The sequence below is a fragment of the Sander lucioperca genome, chromosome 5 (genome assembly GCF_008315115.2).
Source record: "Sander lucioperca isolate FBNREF2018 chromosome 5, SLUC_FBN_1.2, whole genome shotgun sequence".
In the NCBI taxonomy this organism is placed as follows: Eukaryota; Metazoa; Chordata; class Actinopteri; order Perciformes; family Percidae; genus Sander; species Sander lucioperca.
This window is the reverse complement of record NC_050177.1, coordinates 4866803-4894363: the sequence shown is the minus strand read 5'-3', so window position 1 is coordinate 4894363 and position 27561 is coordinate 4866803. Positions and strand designations below refer to the sequence as shown.

At 42.4% G+C, this 27561-nt stretch overlaps 1 long non-coding RNA gene and 1 pseudogene across 1 annotated transcript; both read left to right on the top strand.

Annotated features, from left to right (window-relative positions):
- LOC118495060 overlaps positions 1 to 27561 on the top strand; it is a 1111612-nt pseudogene that overhangs the window by 317528 nt on the left and 766523 nt on the right.
- Positions 6162 to 26747, top strand: LOC118495067. The gene is made up of 3 exons (XR_004897381.1): positions 6162 to 6172; positions 13177 to 13183; positions 26630 to 26747. It is a non-coding gene; the product is annotated as an uncharacterized LOC118495067 (long non-coding RNA).

The following is a 27561-nucleotide window of genomic DNA, read 5'->3' as shown; positions in this document are numbered from 1 at the left end:
CCGTCGGTATCTCTGCAGGAGGAATGGTCTCTACAGGCGAGTGGGATGACTGGATCGTGGGGTTATGTGTTCAAGTATGAAGAAGGTGAACTTTGTTTTTATCGGCTGAAGGAAGGGGAAAAATTGTGTCCCTCAACCGACATGGTGAAAATGACCTTCGACGACTGGGGTGTGATGAAGACGATGCTACAATTTTCCTGTAACCCTAATAAGGAGAATGAGTGTTGCTACGCTGGATAAAGAGACGCAAACGGTTATGGAAGAATGCAAGGAGGAGGAAGTGTACCTTTGTAGCAATGATGATGAAGAGAATCCTGAGGAAAAGCGCCCGAGAATTGATAATTACCCCAGTGATTATGACTTGACTCAGATGAAAATCATCTTTGGGGCTACATGGCCATCCGGAACCACAACCTCCGGCCGTTGGTGTTTCCGAGCCACTCTGGTATCACAGCCTCCGGAAGCAAAGAGAGCCTGCGATCTTTTTGTTTTGCAGAGATTTAATCCAGACTGCGGTTTATTCCGAACCGTGTTAGTCTTACCAGCGTTGGAATGAATGGACAGGCTGATGGAAGTGAGAGAGACGATTACGGGCCTCTTCCTTCGCTGTCGCGGATGGAAGAATACGCTGGTTGTGAAAAAAACTCTAAACTTTTGAACTTTACCACACCTCTTTTCCCAGAACTTTCCAAACCACACCTCTTCCCCTAACCACTCCTCTTTTCCTAACCACGCCTCCCCTTACGATACTATAAAGACTGAATCAGGCTTCTTTACAACGTACAAGATGTTCAACGCAAGACAGAGGAGCCTCACACCGTACAAGATGTTCAACTCATCGACAAAGAGATCCCTTACCCCTCGGGTTCTCTTCTCAGTTGAGGAGGAGGAGGAGAGTCAAAGCCTGATATGTCCTCCACCCTCTCCGGTCTCTCCTGAGGCACCGTCTCGGGACGTCCCTGCTGAGCAGAACTCTGATGAGGGAGTGATAGCCCATACGCCTCCGCCAGCTCAATCGGAAGAGGACGATGATTCATCAGAGGAGGTGGAAGAGGAAAGCGTTGATTCATCAGATGAAGAAAGTCATGATGAAATGGAGGACGAAATTCCTGATGAACAGGGTAAGGAAAGCCCTCCACATGGACAGGAGGAGAGCCCTACTCCAGAACAGGAGGATGAGGTTGACGGCTGGGTCTCTTCTCTGCTCATTGACACCGTTAAATCGGCCGTTTTCCATCTTCTCAACTTGATTATTCACAAGGACAGACGCTCTGAGTGTCATGGGTGTAAGATTGACCACCCTAGTCAGCGAGAACACGCATGTCTGGAAGCATTGGAGGACGACTTTTACGGAGATAACTTTTACCGCCTGATGAAAAGACTCATCACACCTCGTTTTATTCCAGCTATTCAACGTTTGTTACTTGCCCGGAACATCAAAACCGAGGATTTCAGAGTCCGGGTAGTAGCAGAGACATTACTACACGAACTGAAAGTAGTGAAGAAAATCTTTGACCCCATCACAGACACAATGGTTTTTAAAAGCATTGTATAGTTGACTTGTTTTTCAAATATGTAATCTTGTGTGAAGAAATGTATTTTTCTTTTGAACAGAAAAAAAAAAAAAAAAAAAAACACAACATATTTTTCTACTTTTTATAGTTGACTTGTTTTTCAAATATGTAATCTTGTGTGAAGAAATGTATTTTTCTTTTGAACACAACATATTTTTCTACTTTTTATAGTTGACTTGTTTTTCAAATATGTAATCTTGTGTGAAGAAATGTATTTTTCTTTTGAACAAAAAAAAAAAAAAAACACAACATATTTTTCTACTTTTTATAGTTGACTTGTTTTTCAAATATGTATTTTTCCATCTTTTGAAAATGAAGAATAAAAAAATGAAATGAAAAAAAAAAAAATGAATAAAGAGTCATTCTTGCTCATGCGTTGTGTTAGAGAACATTAGAGAGCTCAGAGGAAAGGATGGCGGAGAAACGGGTGATGGAAAAAGTGTATTACGACCCTTTACATCCTGCTAGCTTCGTCAGGGTGTACAGGATGAAACTGGTGAGAAAGTCAGTGTTCAGAAAGTTAAAGATTTTTTATCCGAACAAGATGCTTATACATTGCATAAACCAGCCCGAGTACATTTCAAGAGAAACAAAGTGTTTGTTACTAAACCTTTAAATCAATTTCAAGCTGACCTCTGTGACATGCAGGCCTTGGCTGATCATAATGATGGGTTTAATTATTTACTGACCGTCATAGACGTATTTTCGAAAAAAGCGTATGTGCGTCCCTTGAAGAGGAAGACGGCTGGTGAGGTTGTAAAAGCGTTTGAATCAGTGTTTCGAGAGAGCTTAATACCCGCCAAGCTACAAACTGACGCAGGCAGAGAATTTTTCAGCAAGAAATTTGAGGCTCTCATGAAGAAATACGGTATCAATCATTTTAGAACGGCCAGTGACTTAAAGGCATCGGTCATCGAGAGATATAACCGTACCCTGAAATCTCGCATGTTTAAATATTTTACGGCTCGCAACACCAGACGTTACTTGGCCGTCTTACCAGACCTGGTAGATAGTTATAATAACAGTTATCACAGCTCTATAAAAATGACACCAATGGATGTAACATCCGAGAACGCCGATCAGGTGTTTCGCAACCTGTACGGCACCTTCTCCTCGCGTCACAGGAATAAAATAAAGATGACGTTTAAGAAGGGGGATCTGGTACGTTTATCCAAGGTAAGAGGCGTGTTTGAGTTTTACGGACGAAGTCTTTACAGTGACGGATCGTATCCCTCGTACACCCCCCGTATACAAATTAGAAGACTATGACAGCGAACCTATCGAGGGCTCATTTTATGAAGCGGAGCTGCAAAAAGTAAAAATGGCTTCAAACAAAATGTTTCAAGTGGAGAAAATCTTAAAACGACGTACCGTCAAGGGTGAAAAACAAGTTTTCGTGCAATGGAAAAACTGGCCAGAGAAGTTCAACAGTTGGGTTAAATTGTCTGATATGGTCAGTATATAAAAAGTCTGTGCACAAAGACCAATCCATCACTCGATTTCAAAAGAGAATCATGGAACACACAACCGCCGAGGGTTTTTACGTGACCCTGCCTTCCAACGCCAGTAAGGAAGTATTTAAAAGTAATACCAGCAGTTGTTATACAATCGATTTGGCTAAACCGATTGAACTGAGCGGTGAATGGGTGGTGGGTCTATGCGAAATCATATATCCTCGTACGTGGTACAATTTACCCGCAGACTCAAGCTATTTTGAACTGAACCGTGTGACAGACGAACCTCAACCGCTGGTGATCGTGAAATTCAATCGCGGCGCTTACTATAATCGCCCAAAAGATCTCCTGGAATACTTGACCCCAGCGCTCAAAAAGCACGATCCCTCTTTTGATGCTTCTTTCAACAGCGCAACCAAATGCATCGACTTCAAAGGCGACGGTCTTTACAAAATACGAACCTATCCCCCGCTGGCTTACATGTTAGGATTAAAACCCGCCGAATGGTGGACGCTCTCCAAGAGACCATCTACCTATCCTTGTGATTTAAATGCGGGAGTATATAACCTCTTTGTATACACCGACATTATTCAGTATCAAGCGGTCGGCGACAGCTACTCACCGCTGCTTTGTGTGGTGAATGTGAAAGGTGACTTTGGAGACGTGACTAGCATCAGATACAATACGATACATTATATACCTTTGTCTAAAAATTACATCAAAAACATACGCATAGAAATTAAAACCGATCGCAACAGGAACATAGACTTTGTTTTTGGAAAGACAATTGTGAAATTACACTTTAAACCAGTCCAACGCTCTTTGTAAGTTCCCGGTGAGATGATACATATCAAAGAAGATCCTCGGCGCTTTGTAGCGTACTATGAATGTTAAGTAGGTGGAGCTTTACCCGGTTTTTACGGAGCCCCGGTGATGTACGGGAGAGGCATAGGCTCTATCTTTTCTAAATTGTTCAGGTTCGTATCCCCTCTGCTGAAAAAAGGTTTCGCTGTGGCAAAACCGCATCTTAAAACAGCCGCTACAAACATTGCTGCGGACGCTGTCAAAGGAGTGATGGGAAAACTGACCGAGAATAAGAATTAAGAAGGTTCGGGGGGTATTTTGTCTTGTCCCGTAGAACAAGGAAACGCCCGCCAGGTGAGCGTGTCGTTTCCTCAGCATTTAAAAAATGTGCGGCGGTTAAGAAGAGCAAATCAGTCAAGAGACGCGCACCCAAGAGGAGGAAGTCTGCTCAGAGCTCTGACATATTTTAGCGCAGTACACAATGGCTCTTTTACATCAGAAATCAGCCGAGTGCACCGTGGCGGAACTGGATCTCTTTTCAGCTCCCATGACTCAACTATCTGTAGAAGATTAAAAATATCAAGAATACCAACCTCTCTCTGCACTGAGCGACAACTCTCCAATTGAATTCTTTATACCCGGAGATGGTGAAAAGTATTTGGACTTGAACGATACGTTGCTGCACCTCCGGGTTAAAATCACAGAAAAGGATGGGGCAAACATCCCTGCAGATACAGCGGTGGGGCTCATCAATTATCCTCTCAATACAATTTTTAGCCAATGCGACGTTATTCTGGGCGATAGATTGATTTTACAATCCAGCGCCACTCATCCTTACAGAGCCATGATAGAAACCTTACTCAACTTTTCAGAGGACACATTAAAGAGTCAATTTAGTGCCGGCCTGTTTTACAAAGACACTCCAGGTTCAATGGATTCTATCATAGTGACTAACAGACCGAACAAAGGATTAGTCCAGAGAGCACAATTCAGCGCAGAATCTGGGGAAGTAGAGTTGCTAGGACCTCTCCACAGCGACATCTTTTTCTGCGAGCGTCTGTTATTGAACTCGTTTTGCCTTATGGGGGGCTCGTGACTCAGAGTTCAGCCTGAAGATATTATCAGCCTCCCTGTTTGTTAAAAAGGTCACCGTTTCCCCTGCTGTACGCCTGGGTCACGCAGCCGCCCTGATGAAAGGAAATGCACTCTACCCGCTCTCGCGTGTCAGTGTGAAAACGTACTCCATCCCTGAAAATTCCAGGATATGTAACCAGGAAAATCTCTTTCTGGGTGCTATGCCACGCTATTTAGTTTTAGCCATGGTGCACCATGATTCTTTTGTAGGGAGACGGGACCTGTCACCGTTTAATTTCAAACATAATGATGTGGAATATTTGGCTTTGTGTCAGGACGGCAGACAGGTACCTGCTAAAGCCTTTCAGCCCCGTTTCAATACTGGAAATTCAGTCAGAGAATTTTACAATATGTTTACTGCCACAGGACGACATCTTAAGGATTTACCTCTTAGCATCAACCGCAGCGATTTTAACCAAGGTTATTCTCTGTTTGTCTTCAATCTTGGGGCGACCGAAGACAGCGACGCCTTATCTCCCATTTCCAACGGAAATTTGCGTTTGGAAATGAGATTTAGGGTACCGCTGCCTTACACTACAACACTTATAGTATATGCATGCTACGATTCCATTCTGGAGATCAACGCTAAAAGACAGGTGCTGGTGGATTATTATTAAAAAGATGGATAATCATCAACTAGAACGACTGTTGCATCATCTTATGGGTCATTTATTTCACGGAGTGTGGGCTTCTGATCAACTACCCTCGCTGAGTCATACCTACCGTCTACCTGCTTACTTTATCGTCAACACTCACCCATCCCACATGCCCGGGGAACATTGGCTTGGATTGACGTTGGAAGAGGACGGCGGAGCGACCTTTTTCGACTCGTACGGATTCCCGCCTGATTTTGCTCATTACCCCTCGAGCATTCTACAGTTTCTGGAAAACCGTTCAAAGAATATACAGTACCACGACCGTCAACTTCAGCACCCGCTGTCTACCGTATGTGGACAGCATTGTGTTTTCTCTGCCATCGGGCCTGTGGCTTATCATATAAAGAAATGTTGACTCTGTATTACGATGATGTCTGTAAAAATGACCGTATGGTATCTAATTTTGTGAATAAATATCAAAGGTGCGTCAGTCGTAACCGCTCAGAATCTTTTCACCATAGTGTGTGCTCTTTAGACATGTTTAGAGATTGTTACCACTCTGTAACCATAAACTTGTGATTAATAAAACATTTTATTGAAAATGACATGAGTGTATGGTGCAGTTAATCCAAAGTTGACCATCGCGGGGATAATATGAATGTTTTTCTTCTTCTTTTTTCCCGCGGTGATTTTTCTTCAGAAGTTGACCATCGCGGTGATAATAGGAATGTTTTTCTTCTTCTTTTTTCCCGCGGTGATTTTTCTTAAGAAGTTGACCATCGCGGTGATAATAGGAATGTTTTTTTTCTTTTTTCCCGCGGTGATTTTTCTTCAAAAGCATCTCCGGCCATTTTGAGCTGATTGTACTGCGCGCGTGCTTGAGGATTTTTAAACATGGATACAGGAATGTTTAACCCATCCAACGTATTTAAGAAACTAGTCCAACCTTTTGGTGTTGTTTGGGCTCTTCTTTTATTGGTCAGTGAGAGGGTTTTTATTAAGTCAAGCATATGGGAGCCTTTTACTACATCTCCCTTATATATAAATTCACCTCTCGATGTCCAACCCTCGTCACTTGCGGCTAATTTCTGCAAAATGTAGAGGGCATTTTTACGGTCACGTGGGGGTAGGTTTTTTATCACCTCGTTCGCAGCGTCATCCAATGTGGTATGGGGACTAGCAGCTGCTACTGCATCTGCAGGTGCTGATGGTGCTGATGCTGAGTGTTCAGATTCTGATGCATCCTGTTGCAGGCTGAGAGTAACCTTCTGCACATCTTTCTTACTTTGTTTAAGCAAAGTGAGATACCGCAGCAGCAGAGCTTCGTACCTTTTAGCTTTTTCATATGAATTCAATCCAGGGTCATTTAGTACCGCGCTCATTTTCTCGTTCAAATCATCTTCAGCCGTCTGTCTGATGGACGGCTCTGGTCTAGTTATTTTGCTCAGCTGTTGAGGTGAAATCAAATACATTTTCTTGGCAGCCCTCAGAGACATATTATCTTTTTGGAAGCAGGCCTCCTAACAAATTTCCCAATATTGGGACGGCGGCCGACAGTAATGGTAGGATAAAGCCCCCCGTCTGTTTTTTCAGAGCCTGATGTTTACGTTTTAAACTGTTTTTTTTATCGGCCAGCAGTCTGATAATCTTCTTTTGACGTTTCAGTTGTTTGTATTGAGAAGACGATACAGGCAGATTTCCTTTTAACAGATTTAGAGCCACCTCACACAAGGCTTGGAGAAAATCGGACGAGCAGTGTTTCAAAATGTCTTTACGGTTGGAGGCGTGGCGTCGTACAGTGCTTTCAGCAACAGAGCATTCCGTTTTATACGCTCTGACATAATGACGTCCTACTTTGTTTTTGGTATGTAAATCGTCGTTTGCTGGTGGGGAAGTAACCCTGTACGCACCCTGTAACGTTCTGGGCATGAAGGCGTGAGGTCCAGGATTATATAGCCGTGTTGCTCTTTCGTAGCATCTTCAAAACTTTCTAGGAAAAACTGTTTCTGTGAAGGAAAAATCTGATGAGCTAGCACCCTAATCTGGAGCTGATCTCTGGGATTTTTAAATAGCACCAGATAATTGCTGTTTAAACTTATGGTACGGCTGTATCTGCCTTTATGAAACACATTTTGGGTTAGAAACACGACACTCATATTTCGATGATGTTTTTCACCACCTCAGGATGATCAGATGCCTGAAATATGACATCGTCGAGTATGACCAGATGTGATTGCTCAGGAGGAAACATACTTGTATCTTCAAAAGAATCAGGCAGGCCTTGGACAAACTTAATTTTTTTATTCATTTTCTTCATTTCATCATACATGGGCTGGTAACTTGTATAAATCCATACAATGTTTTGAGGTACAATATCCATCACACGTTCACATTTTTCCAGTACAGATTTCAGAAAATACGTCTTGCCACAACCGCTGGGACCAACTATCAAACACGAAAATGGAACCTTTAACCTCGGATCAAAATCAATCTGTTCCATCATGCGTCCCTAGTAACCAAAAGGTAGCGTTGTACCGTCAGGAAATAGCTTCCTCTTGTCGTATACTACTCTAAATTTTTTCCGGAATGTTGAGTCTTTCAACAGAAACCCTTTTTTATTGCGTTTAATAATCTGTTGAGGTGTCTCAAGGGACATTTCTTTAGAACCCCTGAGGTAGCCCTCCACCAACTCTGACACGCTATGAAAGTTGATCTGTTCGCAGCACTCGCGAGTTTGGGTAATACCTTTCACCTTCATAACCTTTTTCTGGTTTTTGGTCTGGTAGGCATAGCTCTTTGGTCCCGCTGCTACAAATTCCTGAATTGTGTCCCCGTCCAACTCATCGGTAAGATCCCCGAGAAAATTACCCAGCTCCAGAGGAGCCTCGCCCTCTTTTGTCACATATATCAGACTGTCTGTATCTGTGTAGAGAACGTTCTGTTGCAGCCTTTCCAAATAACTGTACAATTTCAGACGACCGTACGCCGTGGTAAACGCCGCAATGAAAATGTTATTGGTTCGTCCGGGAGGCACGAAGCAACGTTCATTGTATGTCCACTGAATCAAGGCTATGTCATCCTCGTTGTTGTTTGTCGGTAAGAAAGACACGTGTCTTAGATTATATTGTCCTGAAAACACTAAACTGAAAAAGTGTTCGGGCGATTTGACGAGCGTGGTTTGAACCAAATTACTTCTCTGTGCAAATTTCCCCCAAAAATTGCACAGGCACGATTTCGACATCTGTCTCTTGGCTGGATTTGACTCAATCTTTTCGGGGTTTAAGCGGATGCCTTGATGCATCTCATAATCGCTGATGTATTTCTGCCTACTCTCATCGTCCACGGCCTCTGATGGAAAGCATGAGGCCTCCTGCTTCCCCTTTAAAAAGGTATGTATATACCCCACAAATAGGTCGTTGCTATGTGCTTCAAAGTGCCACACTTCCATGATTTTAGACACAGTGTACCCCAGCTGTATGGCTTTTTGTAACTCTGCAGTCACCCAGACTCCGGTTAGAGCTCTGGCTTCCTCATCATGAGTACATGAACTGTTCTGGTTATTGGTTTCCGCGCACGTACGACACAGTGTAAACATTAATTTATCTTGAGCTGTTTTATAAGGCAAAACGGGAAAATACAAGCCGCGTGGTGGGCAGACGACCGCTCTTACCAAGCCGAAGTAGTTTTGGATTTCATCAAAGTCTCTATGAATGATGACCGGATGCCCTAAAGGGTAAGAGCCTGTGGCATTGACGTATGGATACAGGGAGGTAACGTCGACATAGCGCACAGTTTCGCCGGGGGCTGCGGTGTAGCGTAGCCGCATAGCGCTGGTCCTACCGCCATAAAGGGCCGAGCGCGGAGAGAGAGGTTCTGGAGAATCAAATTTCTTCATAAACTCTCTCACGCCTGGGTGTGTTTTTTTCATTTCGGTCCAAATGTGCTCTCTCATCACCTCCGTACGGAGGCCATGAGCAGCCCTCAGCTGATGCAATTTCTCCTCGCTAGCTGCGTGCATCTCCTCAAAGGGGCTTCCTGTCATAGGGCAGATATCATGAGGTCTGAAACAGGTAGGACAGCCGTGAAAAAAGCATCCCTGAAACTCCCACGCATGCTGCACACTGTCTATGACGGCGTATCCGTCTACAAAGTACGGACCAATCTTTTTTTCCCCGCGGTTTAGAGCATGCTGAATGAAAATGTTTTTCGAATACATCACCCATTCCAGCCACTGAATCGCGCTGCACGAGTATTTTTTGAATTGACGCCTGTAGTCGTCAGGCGAAGGGATAACGAGTGTCTTTTCAGGCAGGAAATTTGTCTGGAAAACCTTCATACAAGCAGAGGATATTGTGATACAGCTAAAAGGATCCACGTGCGTCTCGCCTATGTACTATATACAAATGTTTTCTTTTCTTATTAATGATTTCACAGTCCAAAGTTTTTTTTATTTTTTGTTTAACACCACCACCTCGAGGGTTACGCACCACTTGAATAACGAATTCTAGATTGGACTCGTCGTCAATATTTTGGTTAGATTGTATCAACCGTTCCAGTAACCCTTCAAAAACGGTCTGAAAGTCGACACCCCTCTCACTGACTCGAATGATATCGTGTTCTTGAGCATTTTCAGCTTTTATTTCGACCTGTACGATGTCATTAGGTCTAACCTCTGGTCTCACTCTCTCTGCTAAGCATGTAAAATGGCTCGAAACCTCTTGATAAAATTGCGCTAGATCGGGTACATTTCCGAGGGGAGGCATGGTAAAGGTTTGACGGAATTCCAAATTGCCGAAGCTATCGCGTCTTCTTGACAAAATGTCATTGTTCAGATTTTCAGCCTGTTGTAAAGCGTCTTCTATAGGTCGAAAGTAATTTTCATTGGGAGGGTCAGTTTGATTGTCTGTTGATGGATGTGGTTCTGTGTCAGTATTATTTAAAGAAGGTTCTGTGTTTGAATTATTCAATTCGCGGATAGCCTCAAGCAGTTGGGTCGGTATGTAATTTACTGGCTCATTTAATTCATCGACAGCCTGAAGTAATTGGAACGGAATTATACAGGGTTGATCGTGCTCCATTTTGGGTGTGATATAAAAATAAAAAAGCAAAAAAAAAAAAAAAATGTCACCCCTTACAACTTTTTACATATCTGAAGAATTGTCTGGAAATTGGTCAACAACAATCTGGCGATGTCCAAATTGTTTTCACGGTCTCGCTCCCGTCTCACCCTCTGTTCTCTTTGAACGTTCCTCAGTGCCGCTTCTGTCGTAAAAAAAAAGAAAAAAAATGTTTAATCAGAAATTTTAATCAGAAAATAATAATAAAATATATGGATAAAAATTACCTCTGATTCGTTGAGTCCTCTCCCTACTGCGCCTCACTCTGCGAATGCGGCTCCGTACTGGTTCTGTCATAAAACAGAGAAAATACATCTGTAAATAAATATATTTAATTATAAAATAAATGAATAGAATATATATATATATATATATATATATATATATATATATATATATATATATATATATATATATATATATATATATAAATAAAAAAACCTCTGATTTGTTCAGTGGGGCGGGAGGTGCTGGCTCTGTTCTCTGGGGGTGCTGCTTCAAGCTCTGTTCAATTTGAAAATATACATATATACTCACGTTCAATTCAATAAAGCTAGCTAACAATGTTAACAATGTTAATAAAGTTGTTACCTCCGGAAACCATTCTCTCTGTTCACCTCTCCCTCTCTCTCTCACACACACACACACACACACACACCCTCGCCCTTCCCTTCCTCTCTCTCTCTGTTCACCCCTCCCTCTCTCTCTCTCTCACACACACACACACACACACACACACACACACACACACACACACACACACACCCTCGCCCCTCCCTTCCTCTCTCTCTCTGTTCACCCCTCCCTCTCTCTCTCTCTCACACACACACACACACACACACACACACACACACACACACACACACACACACACCCTCGCCCCTCCCTTCCTCTCTCTCTCTCTGGTTCACCCTCCCTCTCTCTCTGGTTCACCCTCCCTCTCTCTCTCTCACACACACACACACACACACACACACACACACACACACCCTCGCCCCCCCCTTCCTCTCTCTCTCTGTTCACCCCTCCCTCTCTCTCTCTCTCACACACACACACACACACACACACACACACACACACACACACACACACACACACACACACCCTCGCCCCTCCCTTCCTCTCTCTCTCTCTGGTTCACCCTCCCTCTCTCTCTGGTTCACCCTCCCTCTCTCTCTCTCACACACACACACACACACACACACACACACACACACACACACACCCTCGCCCCTCCCTTCCTCTCTCTCTGGTTCACCCTCCCTCTTTCTCTCTCTCTCTCACACACACACACACACACACACACACACACACACACACACACACACACACACACACCCCCTCGCCCCTCCCTTCCTCTCTCTCTCTGGTTCACCCTCCCTCTCTCTCTCTCTCACCAGCGTAATATTCATTGTTTAAAATGTAAGGCGGTAAAAACATTTAAGAGTTATAATGTAGATACACTTACCCTCAGTCATTGGGGTAGGAGTTTGAGAAGGGCCCGAATGAGGTATCTCTGTCAAGACTTCAGCTCTGTCCACCTGTTGTAGGGTCTCCAGCGGTTCTCGTCCAATATCAGGAGGAATGATCGATCGGTCATTGCCTTCTTCAGATACATTCAAACTTTGAACATCTTCTGCATTTTCTTCTCCTTCACTCGTTATTTCTTCAATTTCAACATCTGCGTTGGTGGGATTATCTGAGTATATAGATATGGTATGTTCAATACAGTTAGTTTTAAAAAACAATGCTGATACAGTTTTTAACTAAAGCCTCTCTCTCTAATTAACATTCATTGTTTAAAACATAACCAGTAAAAATAAACCATTTATGACATACATCTACATTAAGCGGTATAATATTAAAATAAAAGTTATTAGTTAGTTAGTTATTAGGCTGTTCCATTTCATATAATGATAACACGCTTTGTTGGATCAAGTATACCAATATTACCATTGGACAATATTTTCGTGGGATGTCAGCTTTAATTTTTTGTTTGCGGTTCATTCCTATATTATTAAAAGACATTGAATGCAGTAACAATTGGATTTAACAATCTTAAACATTCACCATTTTTAGTTCTCTCAGTTATATGAGGCATGTATCAAATACTGATAAAGATATTTAACTCATTCAAAACCATCATCTACGTATTTCCTGTCGCCCTCATTTCTCATTGGCTCATTTGAAAACCGCATTTCCTGTCTCTACCCTGTACTGTAAATAGATATTGCATCAGAAACACCTGTTGAACATCAATCAAAATTTTGACAGGTCGTGACCTCTTGACCTGTCAGTCATCAATCAAACCACATTCTTAAGTGACAGAAACCCCCTACTATACTCTCTGTCGTGTTCTCGTATACAGGCGGCCGTCGTCTTGGGAGCTACTGTCTTTCTGCCCCGAATACTAGCGTTGTAAGCTAATCAGCGGTCCGCGCTAGCTTGTTCCAAGCTCCAAACACATTTGATTAGCATGAAAACATGTCCCAGAGAGCGATCAAGTAGGTACACATCTGTTATTAACCCATCCTTAAGATGATTAAAGGCAAGACGGAGGCTCACTGACATACTTTAAAATATATTTTAGCATTTGTTAATCGCTAAAAATATAAGCAGGAGAATGTTATCATTGCAAAGTGTTCAAGCTAATGTCTTGTGTTTATTCCACAAGATTTATGGATAAGCTGTTTGATTTATAATTATTATAATTATTAGATTATTTTCAAATGTCACTTATCCTGCTGTGCATGAACATAGCTGTTCCTCAATTTGTGTGTTTCCCATTTGAATGGTCAGCGTATGAGGCGGCTCACATTATTGCATGACCTATAGGCTTTAGCTTCAATTTTGATGAAATTAATCTCTCATCGGTTGCATATTATGTCGTGGCTATATCCCTCGAATGCATACTGCAGTCCCTTTTGTCTTGCTCTCTCAGATATTTCACCTGTTTGCCAAAAATTACTAATTATCTCCTTGGGAATGTCTGACATCGGTGCATACATACTGTAATGGACGTGCCAGGTAGTGATGGGCAAAAGAAGCTTCATGAAGCTTTGTGAAGCATATTATTTATTTTCTTTGTTTAAAGAAATGGCTTAAGAAATGGCAACTCAGTGTGATTTCAACCCTTTGTTGAACAGAGATCGCCATCTAGTGGGCTTAGAAAATACAGAAAATGGTTCACAAAACCTTCATGACGCTTCATTTGGCCATCACTAGTGCCAGGCACGAAAGCTTGACAGGCGTAGCAACAGTAACTAAGGAGGGCGGGGCTTAGCGAAGGGTCAATTGTAGAAGAGAGGCATTCAATTTGATCTGGGGCAGAATAAATAAGTGTGTCTATTTTTGTTCAGTTTTAATGTTTTTTTTGTTTGTTTTTACCAGTATTTTATATCCTACAACAATGACCATTTCTGCAATGTCCAATACCATATGAGTAAAGAGGCTTAGGTGCAATTATTAACTGGGTTTCAAAGCAGCTTTTTTATTCACACTATATTGTAAAATACCCCTTTTTTCACAAATGCTCATCCTTTCTTTACAGATGTACTCTTAAATCCCTGGGCCATCTGTGGCCGCTCGAGCTCCCTCCACCTCTGCACAGCCAAGGGTTACCATTTTATTGCTTTTTGTTCAGAAGTATTTTTATTTTAAAATAAAGAAGCTGTAAAACATAAAGCTGTAGACTATTTTTCTTTAAGTGATTGAACATACCAGGGGCAGGGCCAAAAATCACAGTATACTCACTACAAAAAAACCAAATTGGTTAGGGCCGGGTCTGCTGTAAAGGCATTACAGGCAGGGACGTGCACAGACATTTGGAGGGGCTATTGCTCTAATCTGGAATTTCTGAATAAGTTCTATAATGTACCTTTAAATTAAGAATACTATTGGCTGCAGCATCTATCTTTTTCCTTATTGCGCTTTTACTGACATGGCCCTTTTATAGGAACACTAACTACAATCATGTAGCCATATGATTTGTTGAGTGATGCTCCTCATGCTCTCCCTCACTCTCTGGTCTGGAGCCTTGTGCTAGGCCTCATCTTGAATAGAATTATTAGAATCTGAATAAAGTATACTGTACTTTTCACAGCTAAAAAACTGAACACTGACACTAGTGCTGCCAGTTGACCTTTAGACTGTGGCTGCTCTCAATGATTCTGGTTGAGATAACTAATGTTATGATTTAGCACCATAAATAATACATATATATATATATATATATATATATATATATATATATATATATATATATACGACTACAGCTAGTAAAAGACAAGCAGTTTGAAGACTTCGAAAAACAGCGGTGTCCGCCAGGTACCGATCACCAACCAGCTACATCCTCCTGCCAGCCCTCCACTCGAGCCGCGAGGTGTCCCCCCCACGAAAACCAGGTCCATGCTCGCTTCACTGACCGCGTGTACCAGTGTACCGCCTAGGTGGCCGCGGCGCTGAACAATACAGTTTTGCTAGCATGACCGCTAGCTCTGCTTTTCTCCACCTCCAAGCTGATTACGCGGAATGGTGAGAATGTTGAGTGAACGGCTTGTGAGAATTGAACTACCGCCGTTCTGCAGCGGAGCCGGTCCGCAGACGTTCCGCATCCAGTGGAAATCCGGAGTAACGCCTTGCACACATGTGGTGCCATAGGTGTAGCCCGGTCACTTCCGCACTGTGTCAACAGCAGGAGCGAGCGCCCACTCAGTATATGCGTGCTACACAGTCACTCCTCAACCCGACAGTCTAGTGGGATGGGGAGAACTCTGACTCAATGACTGCCCCGCCATGCATCCACAGCATAGCGGCGCACTCTCTGTTGCTATGGCAACATACAACACACAGATGTGCATGTGCCTGCCCTCTGAGCGGGGCGCAGTGTGGGAAAACTTGCCACCCAGGAATGCATGGCTGTCAAAGCTTATCACAAAAAGGCTATACGCCCAGCCCTCCACCTCCTTTCCGACGGTGTGTTGGAAACAGCCGCGTCATCTCAGGGGAGATAGCCACTCTGACGTCAGAGCTGGTAGAGCTGCGGGCAAAGGATGCCAGTTTCCCGCCTCTCCATTAGAGGGGACGGGAGCACGGCCACTTTACAGCCAAATCCATCATTACACCGAAAGTTTTAACAATCCTTTTCGGGCGAGGGAGTTATTCCTTCCGCCTCATAACAACGCCGCGGAGGAGGCGTCTCACCGACTTGCCCAGTGCGCACATTATTCCAGTATGTTTTACGCACGGCAGACATCAGACGAACACAGCGGCTGTTCGCTCACTACAGAGAGTGCCCACAGGGTGCGGCTCTTTCGGAGCAGCGTCTGTCTCATTGACTGTGTGAAGCTATCACCCAAGTCTATAGCGCGGAGGGAGTGGAGAGTGGAGAGTGCTGCCAGCGTCCGCGGCCTCCTCAGAGGCATGACTGTGGCCGATGTTTGCGCTGCGGCTTCCTGGGCATCCCCGTGCCCGTTCATTCGTTTTTATCTGCACAGTGCATCTAAGTCTGACTCACACAGTTTTACCTGCACTTGACGGCAGATGATGCACTGTCAGGTTTGGTTTTGCTGCTGTCTCCATCCTCCTGCACTTGAGTGGCTTGGAGGAATGCAGGGTTTTTTGCAGTTATTAATTGTGACATGACATTGACCTCACGATCAGTAGGCCTACTCATGATGATGACAGGGTTTTCTCATCAAAATAATGTGTTTTAATTCATTTAACCTTGTTCAGTGGGAATAGGAAGACAATTAGTCTATGTTCTGCTTGTGGACCTTGTGTTGCAGGTGGCATTGACTACATCAGCTTCGCCCTAACCCAATAGCGACAGACCTTAGAGGGCGAAGCCTATACGAAATAGAATGATAGTTACGTATGGGCTATGCCTATACTCATAGAATATAGAGTTACAATACGTAACTATCATTACAACGTAATGCAAACGTTACAAGCTGAAGCTGTACTTTATTCAAAGCTCAAGTGGATTTTTTGGTTACTATTCACAGGGCATTTGTCGTAATCTCCATAACTTTAAAAACTCACGTGAAGGCAGAAGAGCTTGGCTTTCATATGTGGTGCTCCGTGTGTGAGAAAACAAAGTCACATGACTGGGGGCAGTGGGCATCGCTGAGGGCAAGTTTGGATGATATAGAGATTTAATTTGATTTAACTTTGGTAATGATGATCGCATTATCGTATTGATGCAGCTACAACAGCGGAAAAAAAGAAAGAAAGAAAAGTTTATTTAGGCTCTTTCACCAGAATCCATCACTAAGCCAATGTTGCATAGTATATGCATAGTATGTTGCCCGGGCAACTGCCCGGGCAACAATAGCCCATACCTGTGCACGTCCCTGATTACAGGGATGAACTCTGGAGCCAAACATCACCCCATCTGCAAAGATCTCAACATCCATTTCATGAAAGCTCTCATCAGATAAAACATAGAGGTGTGAAAAGCTGTGTGGCCAAAAGTTGAGCAGGCAAGGAAGGCAGGACTTAAGACCATGTTCCAAGGCCCCTATGCCCTCATTATTGGACAGAGAGTTACACCATAGACATAACTACAATATATGCCTGGGATACACATTTATTCTTATTCCATAACATTTCAGATAATTCCATTTTTCTTTTTATTTTCTGTATTCTATGTTTTTCTTAAAGGTACACTGTGTAGTGTTTTAAGTATTTTATTAGCTAAAATCAATGTCTTCATTCATAAATATGTCCTCATTGGTGTAACATTACCTCTGCCAATGATCTGACTTAAGAATTTCTTATCTGTATTTACATTGGACGGGCAAGTCAAAGGAGGCTTCCATGTCGTTCCGCCATTTTGAAAAACTATAATCGCTGAGAGGGACATAAAGCACTAGCCTACCTGTCTAGCTAATCCACAATGCGTTTTCGTTCAGAGCCAGCGTCACGTGACCAGCTGAAACGGAGAAGGAGATCAGTGAGAGGCTCTTGTCACTGCCCCGGCAAATTTGAAAGCCTGCACTGCACTTTAGTTCATAATGGAGGATCATACTTATGCCGAGCCACAGGACAAGGAATCCTCATCGCCAAAAAAGTGAAAAAGGGAACGGCTATACCATAACGGCTACCGTAGTTGCAACACGCATTTGAAAAAGCAAGGCGCTCGAGAGCACTATTCGTTTGAATGCAAAATACAATTTCACTGCTAGATGGGAGAAATTCCTACACAGCGTACCTTTAAGAAATTGCATCTCTCATATTTCTATTAATACAAGGGGTCACAACCCAAAATAAAAACTTATTTTGTTCTGTAAAGGGAATAGAATGGTAATATTGTTTTTCTACAAGAAACTCATTCTACGGTTGTGGATACTATGTTTTGATTTAAACAATGGGGAGATGAGTTTATTTCAGTCATGGCACTTTAAGATCAGCAGGGGTCGCCATCCTTCTAAAAAACTTTCAGTCTGATTGTAACCCACGTTGTAGATGAACACAGCCATTGGTTGATTGTTATCATGACTCTTGATCATTTGAAATTTATTTTGATCAACTATATGGTTACAATGACAATAGAGAAAACAAAAACCTATCCGAGCAAATTGCCTTACATCTAGATAATCTTAATTATCAGGAGGTGATTTTAACTTAGTCCAGGATGATTTGTTTTTATAAATATCTTTCAACTTTTGCAATGAACAAAAGTCAAGTTGATGCATTGAGACACCTTAATCCTTACCTTAAACGATTCATTAAATACTCATGAATTCATACTGAATTTACAAGCTTTTGGTACATCACAACACAATGTGACACGTGTAGTTTTAGTTTTTTTTTTTTTTTTTTAGGGCCAAGTATAACGTGTAGCTATATATATTATACATACAGAATACCTGCTTGGAGAACTGTATAGGAATGGTGATGTTTAATGTTTAATCTTCACGCTACTTTGGTGTCCGTTTCGAAGCAATTGCAGCGAAGCGCAATCTCCTGGAATGTCAACGTCAAGTCTGTTTAATTTCTGTAAAAAACTAAAACTGAAATGAGGGTGAATTTGCAGAAAGTTTCAACATGCTGAAACACATCTGAGCTATTAAAGTCCAGAGGTTTATAAATTAGTTAAAATGCATTACTTTTTTTTATTGTGAACAGGCGCATTTAAAAGGCTACTTCAAAAATATATATTTGAAAGCAATGCAGGATGTCTGAGAGCCTTTCTGCATTACATTCAATTTTATTTTGAATTGTCACCTGGCGCCTGAATTTTGTGTTTTTCTTTAAATAAATAAAGGAATAAAGAAATTTATTTCCACCATAAATTTCACCAGAATGCAGAAAGAACCCCAAGCCCCCCCCTTTTTTTTTTTTTTTTTACATTTATTTAATACCTTCAGTTAGTACTATAGTTAGTCTGCAGATTCAGATTCATAATACAACATATAATCAACGCTTCATTTATAATGTAATAATATGGAAGTATAGCACCATTAAAAAAAAATGGGCCATTCTGCATTACTCATTTAACTTTTTTGTACTTTAAGTATATTTTGATGCTTGATGTTGCTCTTCTAAACTCATAAAAAATCTTGTTTTCATTGCCCAGCCAATACAAATAATTGATGTAGATCAGCTAATTATCATACATGTCCAAAATACTTTTTTTTTGGTGGAAAGTGTTTTTCTCTGCCTCTGTGTATGTGTCACAGCAGGAAACTTCTGGAATAATTTGGGAGTTCAGACCAAATTTTACACGTAGGAAACATTTATGCACAGCCCTTACTCTAAATTGTAAGAGCAAAATTAGAATTCTGCTGCATTAGGACCATAGGACCAAAAACACTTTTTTTACTTAAGTTATCCAAGAGTGTCTAGCGTAGGACCTCCACTGTGGAGTCTATTCCGGTGCAGGCTCCACTGTCAGGACAGGAAATACATTTCCTGCACCGTACAGTCTGCAGCTAGACCCCTTTGAAGTTATCAGGCTCAGAGAAGAAGTGTCTAATCTAAAATGTAACTATAATGACAATTTGGAAGTACATTCATTTAAATATCAGTAAGCCATACAGAAACAACACTTGTACTTGAGTACTGAGACACAGTTGCATCCGCTTCATATATATATATATTTTTTTTCAAAAACAAACTATTTAACATCTATTCTAGAACACTAAAGGGTGCCGTATTTATTTTTCATAACCTTTTTTGATCATATTTGTTACCATGTTTTTAAATATATATAAGAAATTAACCCACATGAAATTTGGGTTAATTTAATAAATGAAACATTTTGAGGATTGGTTATGCCAGATTTCAATTTATTTGCATTTCATGCACAGACATCTCCAAATTATGAAAAACTTGCATTATGTAATTGTCAATAAAAACAGCAAAACAAAAATCCTTCTATTGCTAATACATATGCATGCTCAATAACTTTTTTCAAACATGAAACATGAAAATAGTACAGTTTTTGAGTGTGGTTTGTCATTTAACAGATATAGTCATGGTTGAGGAATTTGAGGCAAATATTTTTAGAGTGACAATACAATAAAAACATTTTTTGAAGCAGGGATAAAAGAAGGCATAAATAATTGGGTTTAACGTTGAATTGAAGTAACCCAACCAAACAAATGCTTCAAAGATGGCAGCAGGTGTACTGAAGCCAATGTAGACATCAATTATAGAATTTATAAAAAACGGCATCCAACAAAAGATGAATACACCAAGCACAATACCCAGAGTTTTTGCAGCCTTATGCTCAGACTGTTTAATCAACCCACCTCTTACGCTGTTATTTGAATAATTGCTCATATCTCCAATCTTTCTCACATGCTCTCTAGCTACAAAAAATATTTTAGTGTAGATGCAAACCATCACAGTGCAGGGAAAGAAAAAGCAGATAACACTGTCCAGGACTCCCCAAAGGGGGTTAAAGAGAAGGTTACAACTGCCAAGGCAGTTTATTGATGCCAAATAATCCTCTAACCCTGCTATGTTGGCCTTTGAGTAAAGTAGTCCATAAGAGTAGACAGCAGCCAGTGCCCAGCTGGCACATGCCATAATCCAGGCCACTGACATTGTGATATTCCTAGAATAATGCATAGGATTGCATATTGCTTGTTGTCTGTCTACAGCAATGCAAATAAGGTGGAAGATAGACAGAGTGGTGAGAAACATATCAAAACTGGAGTGCAGCAGACAAAAGTCATCACCGTAAAACCAGCAGCCATGAATGGTCCGGATGGCGCTGAAGGGCATCACAGTGACACCCACAAGAAGGTCCACAAGAGCAAGAGACAAAACAAGCACATTGGTAGGATTATGCAACTGCTTAAAATGACCTATTGACACAATGACAACAGAGTTTCCTAAAATGGTAACCAGCATGCCTAAAGCAAACAAGAAGTAGAGGGCAACTTTGGCTCCCACACTGAACTGTACACTAACACACGAGGCATTAGAGCCTGGAAAACAGAACTGCTCTTGAGAAAGACCAAACGTCATCATAAACCCAAATATGTACCACAATACGTCATCAATAATCCAACAGAACCTAAACAGAGAGGTCCCTGGGAGAAACATACTGAAATCTCGGTCTTGTACTCATAGACACAGTATAGAGCCCACCTACAAATCAGCTGATACAATGTGTCATCCAATCAAAAGCCTGTAAATATAAAATATTCCAAGAGACATTTTATATATTATTATTATATTATTTGCAATGTGCACAAAAATGGCCCAAATAACAATAAATAGTTTCAGGAGTAAAATTTGATTTGATTTTGGGTAACAACGAAGTATATTAGAGTGACAATATAATTTACAACATGTCGTGAATTATTTGTAAAAATGTACAAATGTCAAGTGCTGGATAGTTGAAGCACACTGCACACTAAATGAAAAGACCAAATAAGAAAAATATATCTTATTAGATAAAATGAATGGATGGATGGTTATATCAAACACAAATACAAAAGAAAATAGAGAACTAGAACCTTAACCAGAAACTGAACTCAAGGGGCATACTCTACATTTATATATAAAGCAAAGTCTGTCCTTTAGAATAGACTCTCTGTGAGTTCAAATCAACTCAATTTGAGTGTACATCTGTGACTAGGGATGTCCTGATCAGGTTTTTTTGCCCTCGAGTCCGAGTCATTTGATTTTGAGTATCTACCGATACCGAGTCCCGATCCGATATTTCTATAAAATATAAAAAAAGAATAAAGAAGAGCGAAAAAACAGATCCAGGATGTTCCTTATTTTTTATTTAATTCACCTTATTTTAACATTCAACAACTCTGTTAACAGACAGAGCACTTCTGTTACATATCTCACAGTTTGCTATGGCAATGTTGTTGTCATCAACTTTATAATACCTCCAGACCGCAGACATACTCGCACTCCGCTTCAAGCTGCTTCCGTGTTCTACTTTGCCGGCATTTAACCAATGCAACAAAGTGATGTCATGCCGCATGCGTTGCTGTTTCTGTGTGGAGTCAAAAGGGTCTAACTCTGTGCCACAGCATAACTATAGATGTGTTAAAAAATAATGAGAATATATATACATATATATCCGAGTCCTGATCGGGAGGTAACGTCCGATTCCGATTGAGTCTGAAACCACGTGATCGGGCCCGATTTCCGATCACGTGATCAGATCTGGACATCCCTATCTGTGACTATTGAATAGACTCTTGGGCACGGTTAAAGTAAATATTTTTTTAGAGTTGATCTTTTAACCTGTTTCAGGAGTTAGAACTAGACTCTTGTGCGAGTTAACACACAAATCATGGGTCACGTGACGTAATGCCAAGAGGCACTGCTACATTTATCCTTTTAAAGATACGTAACCAGGAACATTTGTGCTCAGCTTGGAGAAGAAACATCACGGAATCCAAGAATGTTAAGAGGAAAATACATCTGAGCTCATGCAGACCTGAAGACATGCAAGACCAAGATGGCAAAGCTGTGCTTGGATCAACAACAAGCAGCAGTCTAATAACATAACGGTAGTCATCTGTAACATTTTTGCAGCACAACAAAGATTTCAGGTAACATGGAAGAAATTTGCTGCTCTACCACTTTGGTGGAGACAAAACTTTCCACCTTAATCACCACAATAGATGAGGTTGAGAAGTGGGTGGAATACCTTAATGTTTCCAAGAAATATGGACAAACTAATTCACCGGCTAGAACAAAAGAGGTAGATCTGCTCTGGGGAAAAATAGAGGACATAATAAATCTTTCATGACACACTAATGTTTATTTTGTGGGCATTTCTGAGCTTAAATAGGATACTGGCTTGGACACTGTTTTGGATTTACATTCTATTTCGTATGTGCTCCGCCCTCTATCAGTCTTCGCTATCAGTTTACACCTCGAGGCTCTGCCTCGGCACCCTGAAAAAGATATCTGCACTCACCGCCCAATCAGGGGGTAGCACCCTAAAGCACCCGCCCCCTATAACGCCCCAGTACATGCGTTGCTAGTCTCCCTTTTTTACTCAGCCACTTGTCACCATCGGGTGTCGCAATAATAATGGCTTTCATTAAAAACTGCGTTTCTTGTTCTTGTTTTCTTGTTCTCGACCTCCACGAGGACGGCTTTTTATGCCTCGGTCAGCAACATCAAGTTGAAGCGAATGCCTGCCCCTCCTACAGGGGAGCGCAAGCGACGGGGCAATTTAGCTGGGACCGTCAGTCCCCCCCTCGCTAGCCCGGTGCCAGCGAGGGAGAGGATGCAGATCCCTCTGCCTCCCCCAAACCCTGTCCAAGGATCCTATGAAGGACTTCACGGCAGGACCGAGCTGTCACCGGATGAAATCACGGAGGTGCAGACGACTATGGCGACTCTTCTGCGCATGTTGCAGGCCTAAGCCATCGACTACAGCCGGTCGATGTGCATGGCTCAGGTGGGCCATAGGCATCTGTGGCTCAGTCTTTCCTCCCTGAAGGAGAAAGAACAGCTCCTTTTAATGAGCACTCCCCTTGCCACGGAGTCGCTGTTCGGTCCACACATTAGAGAAATGGTAGCTATGCTGGAAACTCCCTGTAAGTCCTCGGAGCAGCTGGGCTCTCACCTCCGTCCTCAAAAGCCACCCCATCGCCAGCCACAGCAGCAGCAGTCAGGGCGCCGGGAACATGGTCATGTTTACGGTAGGCAGCGTCGCAATCCCGCGGAAGGCTCTGGAGATAGGACCGCCGCTACCACAAGCCACCCCAGACCGACCTACCCACCTCTATCTCCGGGGGCTTCGGACTGGCTCGTGCGACCTTCGGTAGAAGGCAGCACAATCACCAACCCCCTTATTTGCATAATAAAGGGCGTACATTTATTATGGCCTCAGAGGGTTTTTCTTCCACCACAACACATTCAGATTCTCAGGTTGGTTCTGATGTTAGCACTGTTAGCCATGTTGTGTCAGCTAATGTTACTAGCAATATGAGGCGCTCCACTTGGGTGGGAGTTCAGAGTTATCAACACTGCAGCCTTCCATTTGGTTACTCCCTGGCTCCACGCACATTCTCCAAATGTGTGGAGACAGCATAAATGCCACTCAGGGTGAGAGGCGTGAGAATCCTGACTTATATCGACAACTGGTTGATTCTCGCTGCGTCCAAACAGGAGGTGGAAGCCCACACAGAGCTGGTCATCCAACACACAGTTGTGCTATTACAGTTGGCCTGACGCGTGAGGCTCACAACATCGGCTCCGGCTGCAGCAAAGCCGAGACAAACATTGTCAACTTCGTGTCCCCGCACTGGCGCGGAGGGACGTGATGTTCTGGGACTCTCCTGGCCGCCTCCATATGAGCTGGCTCACTCGGTCTGGCCCCCTGGTCTGCTGTATGCCTTTCCGCCACTGCGTATCATGATGACCAATTCAATTCAATTCAATTCAATTCAATTCAGTTCAATTCAATTCAATTCAATTTTAATATCAAATCATAACAAGAGTTATCTCGAGACACTTTACAGATAGAGTAGGTCTAGACCATACTCTATAGTTTACAAAGACCCAACAATTCTAGTAATTCCCCCAAGAGCAAGCATTTAGTGCGACAGTGGCGAGGAAAAACTCCCTTTTAGGAAGAAACCTCAGCAGACCCAGGCTCTTGGTAGGCGGTGTCTGAAGGTGCCGGTTGGGGATGTGATGAACAGTGGCAATAATAGTCACAATAAAGATAATGGAACAGTGACTACAAATGGTAGTCATAGTAGTTCATGTCATAGCAGGGCACTGCAGGGCGTTACAGGATGTAGCGTGGCACAGCAGAGCATTGCTGGAAGTAGCAGGACGCAGCAGGGTTCAGCAGGATGCAGCAGGGCACTGCAGGGCACCGCAGAGTGTAGCAGGGAATGCAGCAGGACCACGGCGACAGCTGCAACCAAGATCTTGGTGCCATCCTAATCCAAGGAAATATGCTGGGCAGGGAGGAGGAGTGTCTTCATACTTCATGTCCTGTGCGCGCGCTGTACGGTTATGTTGAGTGCACAGCAGCTTTCAGGAAGTTCAACCAATTGTTAGTTAGTAGTAGTTAGGTCGGACTCAGGGAGCTCCTTTTTTCTGTGCAATGTCTTGTTCATTGGATCTGTGACGCGATCCAAAGGAGCTATGAGGCAATGAATCGTGCTCCCCCAGCAGGCTTGAGGTCGCATTCTACGAGAGGCGGGTGGTGCTCGCAGGCTGGATTGTTTGTTGATAATTTTTCAGGTTTTTAGTTGGGTTCGAACTATTGTCAGTTCGGGCCCAGCTGGGAGTACATCACATCCCATACGGCCTTTGCTTTAAGGTTTTTAACCAACAGCGAAGCCCGTTAGAGGGCATGAGCACATATGAAATAGAAATAGTAGTTACCTGGATGTAACTCCAGTTCTATGAGTATGTGCGAAGCCCTCTAACTACAAGCCCAGCTGGTCCTTACTGTTGCTGAGTTTCAAAGGGAGACGAGCATCGCTTGTACTGGGGCTTTATTGGGGGTGAGTGCCTTAGGGTGCTACTCCCTGATTGGGAGGTGAGTGCAGATATCTTTTTCAGGGTGCCGAGGTGGAGCCTTGAGGGGTAAACCAATAGTGAAGCCCGTTAGATTTGTGATAGGAAATGTGATAGGATTTGTGATAGGAAATGTCATTATCGTGAATGTGTGTGCCTAGGAACAGAATTATTTTGGTCAGGTCCATCTGGAGATGCTTTGTGGCAAGATTTGTGCAGATCGGACGCACAGCCTAGGAGGAGTTCGAAAAAGTAGGTCTTGCACATTTCGCGAATGTGCGAAAAACATTCTTTGCGTAAATAATTAATAATCTAAACAAAAAATGAGCTGAAAACAGCCGTTTCATCTGATGGCTCAGTAAATTACCTCGGTATATTCAATGTCGTCAAACTTGATTGATACATTGACTTGAATGTATGACATCTTAATCAACCGAAATGGTTCCACTTTACTTGAGGTCAAGGGAATTATTGATGGCACCATTAAAAAAGCATTAGACAGTTCATTTCAAGTTGTCATGACATTGTTGTCTTGGTAAATGTCAAGTTGTCATTGGGGAATCCAGCAGATTCTGAGATTCTAGGGGAAAGGTATTCAATAGGGTCCAGGGTGTCCAGAGATGGAGTTCCAGAAATCCAGAGCCATGTGCAGGAGTGGAGGTGGGAGTCAGGACAGGCAACTAGGGTATAGGGAAAACAGGATTAGAAAGGCACAGATCAGGGGTCTCGTTTATAAAACTGTGTGTAAGATCCTTACTAAAAGTATACGCAAGCCCAAAAGCCAAAAATGGCTTGTGCAAAAAAAATTCCGATTTATAAAACCATGCGTACGCACATCTGTAAGCAGTGTTCCCTTTATTAAACACAGATCACCCACAAGTGTGCATATGTAAAACAGCCTCTTATCCTGCCCTGTACACGGCCATTTTTTACCATAAATATTAAATGCAAAGCACCTCATTAATGCCAATCAGTATGTTAATGACCTTTGCAGTTGTTCTTTTGTTACGCCGAATCATGACAACTGGTGGGGAATAAACAAAAAACTTCTCAGACGCTCAGCAATTGCTGCAAATTTAATTATAATTTTGGCCTGTTCTCGCACAGTGTAGGGAAACCTGATCTATAGACTACCTATATTAATAATACCGTCCAACACGACAGGCATTACGGCACTCGAGGACAGCTTTGATATACCAGACCTATATGATAAGATTAGCACACCACACTGGGGCAGAGGGCCTAACATCCCTAATGTTCATGACAGGTGTCATGGTTATGATGGAGTCAGTCTTATGCACACCCCTTCAAATAAAGTGTTTGAGTTTCTTCCCACAGGCTATCAGAGCCCTTAACAATGAAAAATAAATTCCTAAAGGACAAATAAACCAAAGGTTGTTTATCTATGTATACATATAACTGCACTACTACCATTTATTAACTGTTGCCACTTTATTTACACTGTTCACAACAGATCAGCCACCGCCACTGTCCGAACTGGTGCCACATCTGAGTGACCACATGCCTCCCATCCCATGCTGGCCTGATCGAGGGTCCCGCCACAACAGATCAGGGAGGATCTGTACTAAAGTGTGAAGCACCAAATTAGAGCTGTCAATTGATTAAGATATTAAATTGTGATAAATCTCATGATTGTCATAGTTAACTTGCGTCACCTATGTGACTAGTGTTGCCAACTGTTTTCCAATGAAAGTAGCTAGCACTAACTCCAAAAGTCATTAAAAGTAGCTAGATGACGTCATACGTTCATATCATCATAATATATAATATATAATGCGTAATATATAATCATTACGCAATAATTTGCATAAAGCTTAGTGGTTGTGTCAGGTGCAGCAAGGCAGAGATTAAGAGCAAGGTAGATAGAAAGGAATATAAATCTTTA